We start from the raw sequence: 10,358 nt of genomic DNA on the forward strand, positions 1-10,358 counted from the left end.
CCAGCATCATTTCTATCATCAAGGCCATATTTTTCAACTACCAATCCATCTTCTTGGTTTCCAAATTTCACAATCACCAGTAATTATCAATGCACCTTGATTGCACATCTGATCAATTTCGGACTACAGAAGGTGGTAAAAATATTCAGTTTCTTTCTTTGGCCTTAGCAGTTGGTGTGTACATTTGAATAATAGTCGTTTTAACTGGTCTTCCTTGTAGGCGTATGGATATTGTCTTAGGCTTGTTTCTTTCAAAAGGCAAAACCAGTAAAGTGTATAAATATATAGAGAGATTTATATCCAAGAAACGGCTCAAGTGATTGTAGAGGCTGGAACATCCTAAGTCCATGGATTAGGATAGAGGCTTCTCCTGATTCACACAGACACAGGGGCTGGCGAACCCAAGATCAGCTGGTTGGAAAGCAGGGCTCTTGCTCACAAGCTGTGAATATCGACGAACCCCAAAATCGGCAGATAAACTGATAGCTCCCAAGAACCGGAGGTCAGACGAACAGGAGGCAGCCATAGGATCCAGAGGGAGCAAAAAGCCAGAATGTCTGCTTATATTCGAGGTAGGCCACACCCCAAAGGAAACTCCCTTTCAATTGACTGGCTACTCACAGCAGATCCCATCATGGAAGTGTTCACATAGAACCACAGAATGATGGCCTAGCCAAGTTGACACACAATCTTAAACTTCACAGATATTACTAAATTTTGTCTCCCAAAATGTGTATCAACTTGGCTTAACCATGATTTCCAGGATTGTGTGATTGTCCACCATTTTGTGATCTGATGTAATTATCCTATGTGTTATAAATCCTAGCCTCTATGGTGTTAATGAGACAGGATTAGAGGCAGTTATGTTACTGAAGTAGAAGTCAGTCTACGGGATTAGGTTGTATTTTCCATCAATCTCTTTTAAGATATAAAAGAGAGGAGTGAGCAGAGAGGAGAGGGACCTCATACTACCAAGCAAGAAACACCAGAGTGAATTGTGTATTTTGCACCCAGGGTCCCTGCACGGAGAAGCTCCTAGACCATAGGAAGATTGATGCCAAGGACCCAGAGCCGACAGAGGAAGCCTTCCCCAGGAGCCAGCGCCGTGAATTCAGACTTCTAGCCTCATAGGCTGTGGGAGAATTAATTAGTTTGTTAAAGCCATCCATTTGTAGTATTTGTTATAGTAGCACTAGATAACTAAAACAGTCTCTTCCTTTGACCTAATTTTTAGGTTATATTACATTCCTAATAACACACTTGGCTGCTAACTAAAATGGTCATGGTTTGAGTCCACCCATAGGTACCTCAGGAGAAAGGCCTAGTGATCTACAGAAAATTAGCCACTGAAAACCCTATGAGCACAGTTCTCTGACACACCTGTTTGCCTTGGTGTTATGGTTTGAATTGTGCCCCCTAAAAATGTGTGCCAACTTGGCTAGGCCATGATTTCCAGTATTGTGTGGTTGTCCTCCATTTTGTGATCTGATGTGATTATCCTCTGTGTTGTAAATCTATGATGTTAATGAGGCAGAGTTAGAGGCCGTTATGTTAATGAGACAGAACTCAATCTACAGGATTAGGTTGTATTTTGAGTCAATCTCTTTTAATTTATAAAAAAGAGAAGTGATCAGAGGAGAGGGACCTCATACCCACAAGAAAGAAGTGCCAGGAGCACAGAGCATCCTTTGGACCTGAGTCCCTGTGCTGAGAAGCTTCTAGATCAGAGGAAGATTGATGACGAGGACCTTCCTCTAGAGCCAACAGAGTGAGAAAGCCTTCGCCTAGAGCTGGGGCCCTGAAATTGGACTTGTAGCCTCCTAAACTGTGAGAGAATAAATTTCTGTTTGTTAAAGCTATCCACCAAGACATGAGTTGGAATTCAATCGCATCAACTGCAACTGTTTTTTTTTTTTTTTTTTTAGGTGGAGCTGTTTCAGCATGTAAACAATCCACAAAAATAGGCATTTATCAAGAAATATTTTTATTCATCTGTTGATTCAGGCATTATTTTCACCTATTACACAATTTTTCCCCTACAAAATATCATGAAGGAAATCATGAAAGAATTCATAGATTTCATAGGCAACTGAAAGTTGTGCGTGACAGGGATGTTGTTGGCAAGTATTAAATGCCCTGTGGTTTAATCAGGACAGGAACAAAATGGTGCCTAAGACTGGGGCTGTGAGTGAAGCCCACCACTGCTCAACTCTTTTCTAACTGTCCGCGAAGCCCCTCAGCATCTGAGGGAAAAAGAGCCAAGTACACGGGGACCTCTGCTCCCTCTTCTGGGCTGTTGGTGGCCTTGGGCCCCGTCATGTCACTTCTTGCCCACCCTGGGCAGCAGGTATTCAGGAGGATCTTGTCGCCTCTCCTCTGCTTGCTCAGGTTCCTGGGGTAGATTCTGGGCAGGACCAGCCCTCTATCTGGTGCACTCCATTCTTTGTATCTTTCCAAACTTGTTCACGAGCACCACCAGCCCCTCCTTCGCAATGGTCTCACTCAGTAACTTCTGCTGCAGCTCCGGGCTGCAGGATTTAGGGGCTCTGAGACTAACCAGATTCGACACATTCACCATGCTGCCTAAAACACAACACACATGGTTACATGCACAGAAGGACCAATACCAAAACACCAAGATCGCCAAGCATCTATTAGGCTCTTGATGGTACAAAAACGGCAATGTTTTCACGTGATTATTACATTAAAAAAACGTAACATTTCCTTTTGGGGTGACGAAAAAGTTCTGCAATTAGATGGTGATGATGATTGTAAAGCACTGTGAATGCACTTTATGCCACTGAACTGTACACTGAACCCCAACTGTCTGTGGAGCAACTGGCCCCCATACAGTCCTGTAAATGCCCATGAGGCCCCAGTACTGGGGCTTCGCTCTCCAAACTATCAGTGTTCAAAATGAGGAGCCAAGTGGGCTGGGATAACAAGGGATACTTGTAAAGGTGTCATCTCTCCAATAACAAACCTCGAAAACTTTACTTGATTCTAACAGTCTAGGTAGAGGAACTAAGTCTACATCTGGCTTCTCTAGACCTTTTAAGATTTTATGCTCATCGCATTCCCTCTATCTTTCCTTATTCCAGGATTACCTGCTGTCAAGGTTTCTGGAATGCTACGCATCCGTCACCATTCACTGCAGTGCTTTTAAAATCTCCTGCCTCCTGGAGCCCTTTGGGTTTCCCTGAGACATCTTGGAGGCCACTGTGGAGAAAAATACGGGGGAGTCCCTTTCCATCATTTGTCACACTGGCCTCCTAGGTATGGCTTTACTTGAATAAAGGTTCCCTCAGTAAAAAAAAAAACGCCTGAGAATTGCTGTGCAGGGGGGAAAACAATTTGCTTGGGAAGTGACAGGACCTAGTCTAGATCCCACCGTGCATGTGACCTTGAGATAGTTTATGCCTCAATGCTCTCCTCAGTAAAATGGGAAAATATATAAAACAAGCCTAGCACATGGCATCAGATAGTGTCTGCTCCATCCACCCGTTACAGAATCACAAAGTATTAGATGTTATGGACTGAACTGTGTCCGCCGAAAACATGTATTAAAGTCCTATCCCCTGTATCTGTGGACCTGATCCTATATGGAAAGAGGGTTTTTCTTCTGTGGTGTTAATGAGGTCACATTAATGTAAGCTGTGTCCTAAGCCTAATCCCTCTGAGTTATAAAAAGAGCAGACTAGACACAGAGACACACACAGGGGGAAGACAGAGGCCATGTAAGGGCCCGTCTACAAGCAAAGGAAGACCAAGGCCAGCCACCAGACACTGGAAACTAGGAGAGACCCACAGAAAATTGACATGGCCAAGGCCCTGATCTAGACTTTTAGAGTCCAAAATTGTGAGAAAATAGATTTGTTCTTCAAAGCCACCCACTGTGGCAGTGTGACAACTGAGGGAAAGGGACTTCCTCTTGATTGGGGACAGGAGAGCCCTTTACTACTGTAATTTTTCCTACTATCCTCCAGTGATTTTCAGATTTTAGAAAGCTGAAAAGCAGTACCTCTTGAAATCAGGGTTTTTAACACCTACTTTTCAAAAAATATACAAAATATAACTTAAAAAAATATATATATCCTGAGCCTACCAGCATTAAATAAAGCATTTTTCCAAATTCAGCACAATAGTTTGGGGCAATATGAAAGAAACAAGTTAGGAAGGGGCTAAGGGGCTTACGGCATTTGTGTCTTGTTTTTTAGTTGGGTGGTGGATACATGTGGGTTGTAGCAGTATTCTTATCTTTTTGTGTGGCTAGAGTATTTCTTAATAATTTTGTTTTTAAATAAAGGATTAAAAAATAAAAAGAAATCCACATCTATCTGTCAACAATTATCCCTCGGTAACCCTTCAGGTCACAACACCCGTTCCTCTTCTCCTTCTCCACACGAAACAGTACACTGAATATTCCTCTTGTGGACATTTTCTGCCACCCACAGAGGTCATGTGGTTGTTTTTTGTGCCCCAGGTTCTGAGATATCGGGATGCTATGGATTGAATTGTACCCCCACCTCCCCCCCAAAATATGTGTTGGAATCCTAACCCCCAAGTCCATTTGGGAATTGGGTTTTCTTTGTTATGGAGGGCGTGGCCTAAATCTGACCACTTCTGAGTTGTAAGCAACAGCACAGGTACAGAGACAAGCAAGCACAAAGTGGGAAGATATAGCCAAGGGACTCAGGAGTGCTAGAAGAGACGAGGATCTTCCCCCAGAGCCGACAGACAGCCTCCCTGCAGCTAGTGCCCCGAATTTGAACTTCTAGTCTCCTGAACTGTGAGAAAATACATTCGTAGTCTTCAAAGCCATCTACTTGTATCTGTGTTCCAGCAGCCCCAGGAGACGAAGGCAGGGGAGAAAGGACAGTATTTCCTTTTTTTTTTTTTACCCTGCTTGGGCATTTTTCTGAATTTTCTCCCAAAGAGTGCTAGAACAACAACAGGAACCATCGTGGCTACCTTTTTCTAACAAAATGGAAGAACTGTCCTATTTCAAAAGGAAAGAAAATTTTGCTCTCACAGTAAAAAGAATATAGCATGTACTTAAGTTTGCATTAAACTCTAGCTTTCCTCAGGCAAGATGAACTGTCTGAATAAAGTCTGCCTTAGCAAATCCATCAATGCCCCAGCACAGCAAGCACTACCAAAGCCCAGCTAAGTAAGTGAAATGGACAGGTGGAAGCGTGAGCTCTAAGACCAATGTATGCAGAAGGTACAGGGTTGCACAAGGAGCTAGTTATGTATTGAATCTTGTCCCCTGCAAAATTTTTGTTGAAGTCCTAACCCCCGGTATCTGTGAGCATGACTTTCTTTGGAAATAGGGTCTTTGAGGATGTTATCAATTAAGCCAACACAAGGTCATGCTGAAGCCAGGTGGGTCCCAATCCAGGGATGCTGTCCTTATGAGAGAAGAGACACAGAGACATGGAGGGAAAACAGCCATGTGACAATGGAGTCATCCTACAGCTGCAGGCCCAGGAACCCTGGACTACCAGAAGCCGGAAGGATATGGATCCTCCCCTGGAGCCTCTGGAGAGACACACCCTGAATTCAGACTCTTCCACAACTGAAAGTAAGTTTCTGTTCTTATAAGCCACCAAGTTGTAATGCTTTGTCGCAGACACCCTAGGACACCAATACACAGCTCTAGGCCTGCTTTCAAGTGCTAGCGAGAGTTAGAGTCAGGTGACATTTGAAAGAGCCACCCTTTGAGGCCCTACTGAGCCAGTCTTAGGAGAAATACAGCCTTCGAGGGGAACCAGACAGGGAGAAGAGGGGAGTGGTAGGAAAGTGGAGAGAACGAAACCCGCAAAAGCAGGCCAGAGAGCAAACTGTACACGTATGTACTGAATTCAAAGCCACTCACTTTAAGCTTTCTAATGGTGGCCACTTGCCTTAACTGATGTCTATTTATTAGGGTGGTGTGCCCTCCCCACCCATGACCTTGGGGTAAGGATTAGTTTATAAGAAAAAAAACAAGGTAATTGATTACGTCCCGAGCATTAAGCATGCTGAAAGGGAGTTAAAAGGAGCCGAGACTCAGGCAGGGTCAGATCACAGAGATTCCTATAAAACATGCTAAGCAGCCTGGACTTTGTTCCTGATGGATTTTCAGAAGGGGAGTGTCTGCAGAGACAGTACAGACAATGCAGGGAAAGGAAGACCCAAGAAAGGCCATCACTCGGGGAGGTTTGCACTTGACCAGAAATGACGGCTGAGGACCTGAGGTGGAGCTGGGACGGAGACAACAAACTGGGGAGAAACTGGCAGGCAAATTCTTAAGACCTGGTAAATGATTTTAAGGGGGTGGGCCATGGTGACCTCCAGGATCCTTGCTGGGTGGATGGTGGGATCACTGAACAAGATGGCTGAAGAGAGAGGATGACTGCCCCTTTGGAAATGTTTGTTTCAGATATGCAGGGTGGGAGGGGCAGTCAGGAGGAGATGGAGAGGCAGGAAGACAAATACGTGGGTCTGGAGCTCTGGGAGTGTTGTGGGCAGGTGACAGATTTGGAAGGACCTAATGAATTGATGGTGTAAACGCTTAAGTGCTGGGCTACTAACAGAAAGATTGACAGTTCAAACCTACCCAAAGGTGCCTTGGAAGAAAGTCCTGGCAATCTACTTCCAAAAGGTCACAGCCATGGAAATCACATTGAGCAATTCTGCTCTAGAATATACGGTGTCCCCATGAGTCCAAATCGACTTGATGGCAACTGGTTTAATGCACTGGTGGAGTCACTAGGTGGTGCGAACAGTTAACGTGCTCAGCTGCCAACCCGAAGACTGGAGGTTCACGTCTACCCAGAAGTGCCTTGGAAGAGAGGCCTGACGATCTGCTTCTGGAAATTCAGCCACTAAAACCTAATGGAGCAAAGTTCTACTCTGACTCACACGGGGTTGCTATGAGTCGGTACCGACTCGGCAGCAACTGGTTTTTGTTTTTATTATTGTTTTAAAATTTTTATCTGGAAACCCTGGTGGTGTAGCGGTTAAGCGCTACAGCTCCTAACCAAAAGGTTGGCAGTTCGAATCCACAAGGTGCTCCTTAGAAAGCCTATGGGGCAGTTCTACTCTGTCCTATCGGGTGGCTATGACTTGGAATCGGCTGACTCAACAATGGATTTTTGTTTGTTTTTGTTATTGTTTTAAAATTTTTATTTAGGGGTTTTAAAAACTTGTGAGCAACCATCTAAGATACAACTGTTGGTCTCAACTTGTCTGGAGCAAAAGACAAAGAAGGAAACTAAAGGCTCAAAGAAGAAACTAGGCTACAGGTCTAACGGTCTACACAAATCATTAGACCACAGGGCTAATAGTCTACAAGAATCATGGCCTTATCTACCCTGAGACTGAAGAACCAGATGGTGCCCAGCTACCACTGCCATTCTGATGAGGGCCACAACAGATGGATGCTGAAACAATGGGACGCAAATGTATAACAGAACTTCAAATTCTTAAAAAATCCAGACTTAGTGGATCAGTTGAGACTGTAGGATGCCCCGAAACTATTGACCTGAGGTCACCTGTAGCTAAATAACAGATTGGCTCACAAAATAAAGAATATCACCCATGAGTACTATGAGCCTTCAGAAAATCATCTATATGAGGCCAAATGGTCAATAATTATTCTAAAGCAAAGACGAGAAGGTAAGAAGGCTGGAAAACTAGATTAATGGAAACAGAACAACAAGAACAGAAATAATGAGAATGCTCACACACTGTGAAGAATGTAACCAATGTCACTGAACAATTTGTATAGAAATTGTTGAATGGGAGCCTAACTGTGTAAACCTTCACTGAAAACAATAAAATATTGTTTAGAAAAATTACTTAACGAATTGGCAAATAGAGCTCCAATCACCAATTGGAATCCAGCTCCCCTGGACTGAATAAGATCACTACGGGTCAGAATTGAATCGACGGAAATAGGTACGGTATAGGTACGGGAACAGGAGCAAAGAGAGAACAATGGATGAATCCTAAGGGAATCTAACATGTGAGGGGCCTTTGAGCTGAGGCCTTAAGGATAAGAAAGAGCCAAGTGTGCAAAGATCTGTGGGAGGAGAACCCACAATGGCCTTCAGGGGAATGCAAAGTCCTGAAGCAGAACTACACCTGGCCGGGCAGAGACGTAGGGAAGGGGCCAGCGTAGCTGGGGCTCTGTGAGGAAACAGGAGAAGGGTAGATGACTCAGAGGCAGGCAGCGGTCAGCTCCAGCAAGCTACACACTTAAGAACGGTGTTCCTCATCACGGACTTACCTTGAGGTCTTATTAGAGGCAGCAACTGAGTGCAGACAGCTCAGGTACTAAGTCTCTTTTCAGCATCACCTCTGCTTGAGTACGAAAGGGTGTGGGTCAGCATCTTCTGGGGAGAAAAGAACCGAGTTAATCAATTGTAGCAATGTGGTAAAGTTTCATAGCCCGATTAGCCCCCCCCCCAAAAAAAAAAGAGTTAATGTGAAATCTGGAGAACTCGAGTAAAGGCGCTGGCTGAAAGTATTGTGCCAACGCCAATTTTCTGGTTTCGATGATGTTCTGTATTCACAGGGTGCACACGACCTTCTGTACTTTTATCTTTTATTTTTATTTTTTGCAATTTCTTGATTATTTCAAAATACAAAATTAACAGTTCACCCAACTCTCTAAAGTTCAGTCTGGGAAGAACTGTTTCAAGAAAACCTGGAAAGACACCCAAGAGTCCCAGCCAGGGAAACAGAAATGTCCCTCGGGTTGGAAAGCCCTCCGACTCCAGGCAGACTTGGGTCTCCCTGAGTCCCTTCTTCTCCTTCCCTAGGGAGCTCTCTCCCGACCACACAGGCACGAGGGGCCTCACTGCAGCCTCTCTCCGAGGTGGGCGCCCCGGGACCCCCGCCCCCAGCCCCTTACTCTTGAAGGCAGGCCTGCGTCGTTGACCTGCACGCCCCCGTCCTCGTGGCGCAGGAAGTCTCTGCAGGTCGTCGATGTCCAGCCGGTGGAGGCGCGGGCTCAGGCCCCCAACCTGCACTGCAGCCCACCGCCTAGCCCGAGGCGCGAGCACCGCGTCCCCCGAGAACTGCCGACGCATCTCGGGCGCGATGGCGAAGCCGACACCCTTGCTGGCGCCGGTCACCAGCGCCAGGGGCCTGCAGGACGACATGGCTGGGTGGGGAGGCGGCGGCTAGGCACAGACAACCGGAGAGGCACCGTAACACACCTGGGCCGAGAGCCGACCAGGCTGCACTGGGGGCGGCGCGCGCGGCGTCTCAGAGCGACTGTGGGCGGAGGCTCCGCGCGACCCGGCGGGATGCGTGCCGGGGTCGCCAGGGCGGAGCGCGCAGTCGCGGGCGAGGGCGTGGCCTCCGTTTCGGGGAGGGGTCCCCGCGGGAGAGCTCCCCCTCACCTGGAGTTTGGGGTCCTCACTATGGTGTGCGGAGCGTGTTCCGAGAGAGCGGCCTGGGAAGACTTTGGAAATCCAGCCTAGGGCTTCAGTGATGGCAGCTGCCCACCTTGCAGCAAAGAGCCATTCGGACTAGCCCAGGGACTAGATCTGAACCAAATCCTTTTCCGTGGTTCTCCAGGTTTGTCCTCCTATTCCCGCTGCTATTCAGCTGTTCACAAAGTGCCTTCAGGAAACGAACCTTGAAAACATTTTGCTGAGTGAGATAAGTCAGTCACGAAACCCCACTTCTACGAAAGATCTAGACTAGGCAGGTTATGGAGATAAAAGTTTATTACTGCATACCAGGGATGGGTGGGAGAGAGGAGGAAAGAAAGACACAATCCTTAGGGGCCACTGAGCTACTGGTAAGAATGATGGAAAAATTCGTGAACAGTAAAGGATGATGGTTGGACATGATGTAATTAATGTCAGTGAACTGTACTTGTGAAGACTGTAGAAATAGCAAATGTTCTGTTACCTATACACTTGCCACACTAAAAAAAAAAGGGAGGGTATTACGTGGGCTTCACTAGTTTGCCTTAAGTTAATTCCAGCTCATAGTGATCCTACAGGACAGACTAGAACTGCCCCATTGGGTTTCCTAGGTTGTAATCTTAAAAAAAAAAAAAAAAAATTTTTTTTTTTTTAATCTTCAGAGAACATGGAACAACGGATATCATTGTTGATGTCAGATGGACATACCAGAAAGATGTCTACCTGTGTTTTATTGACTATGCAAAGGCATTAGATTGTGTGGATGATAACACATTATGGATAACATTGCAAAGAATGGGAATTCCAGAACACTTAATTGTGATCATGAGGAACTGTACCTAGACCAAGAGACAGTTATTCAAACAGAACAAGGGGATAGGTTGTGGTTTAAAATCAGAAAAGATGTGCATCAGGGTTGTATCCTTTCAC

General features: G+C 45.7%; 1 pseudogene; it reads right to left on the reverse strand.

The window, feature by feature from the left end:
• Positions 1-2,317: 2,317 nt before the first annotated feature.
• Positions 2,318-9,220, reverse strand: LOC126061470 (carbonyl reductase [NADPH] 3-like; annotated as a pseudogene).
• Positions 9,221-10,358: the final 1,138 nt, after the last annotated feature.

Source organism: Elephas maximus, chromosome 18, assembly GCF_024166365.1.
Source record: "Elephas maximus indicus isolate mEleMax1 chromosome 18, mEleMax1 primary haplotype, whole genome shotgun sequence".
Lineage (NCBI taxonomy): Eukaryota > Metazoa > Chordata > Mammalia > Proboscidea > Elephantidae > Elephas > Elephas maximus.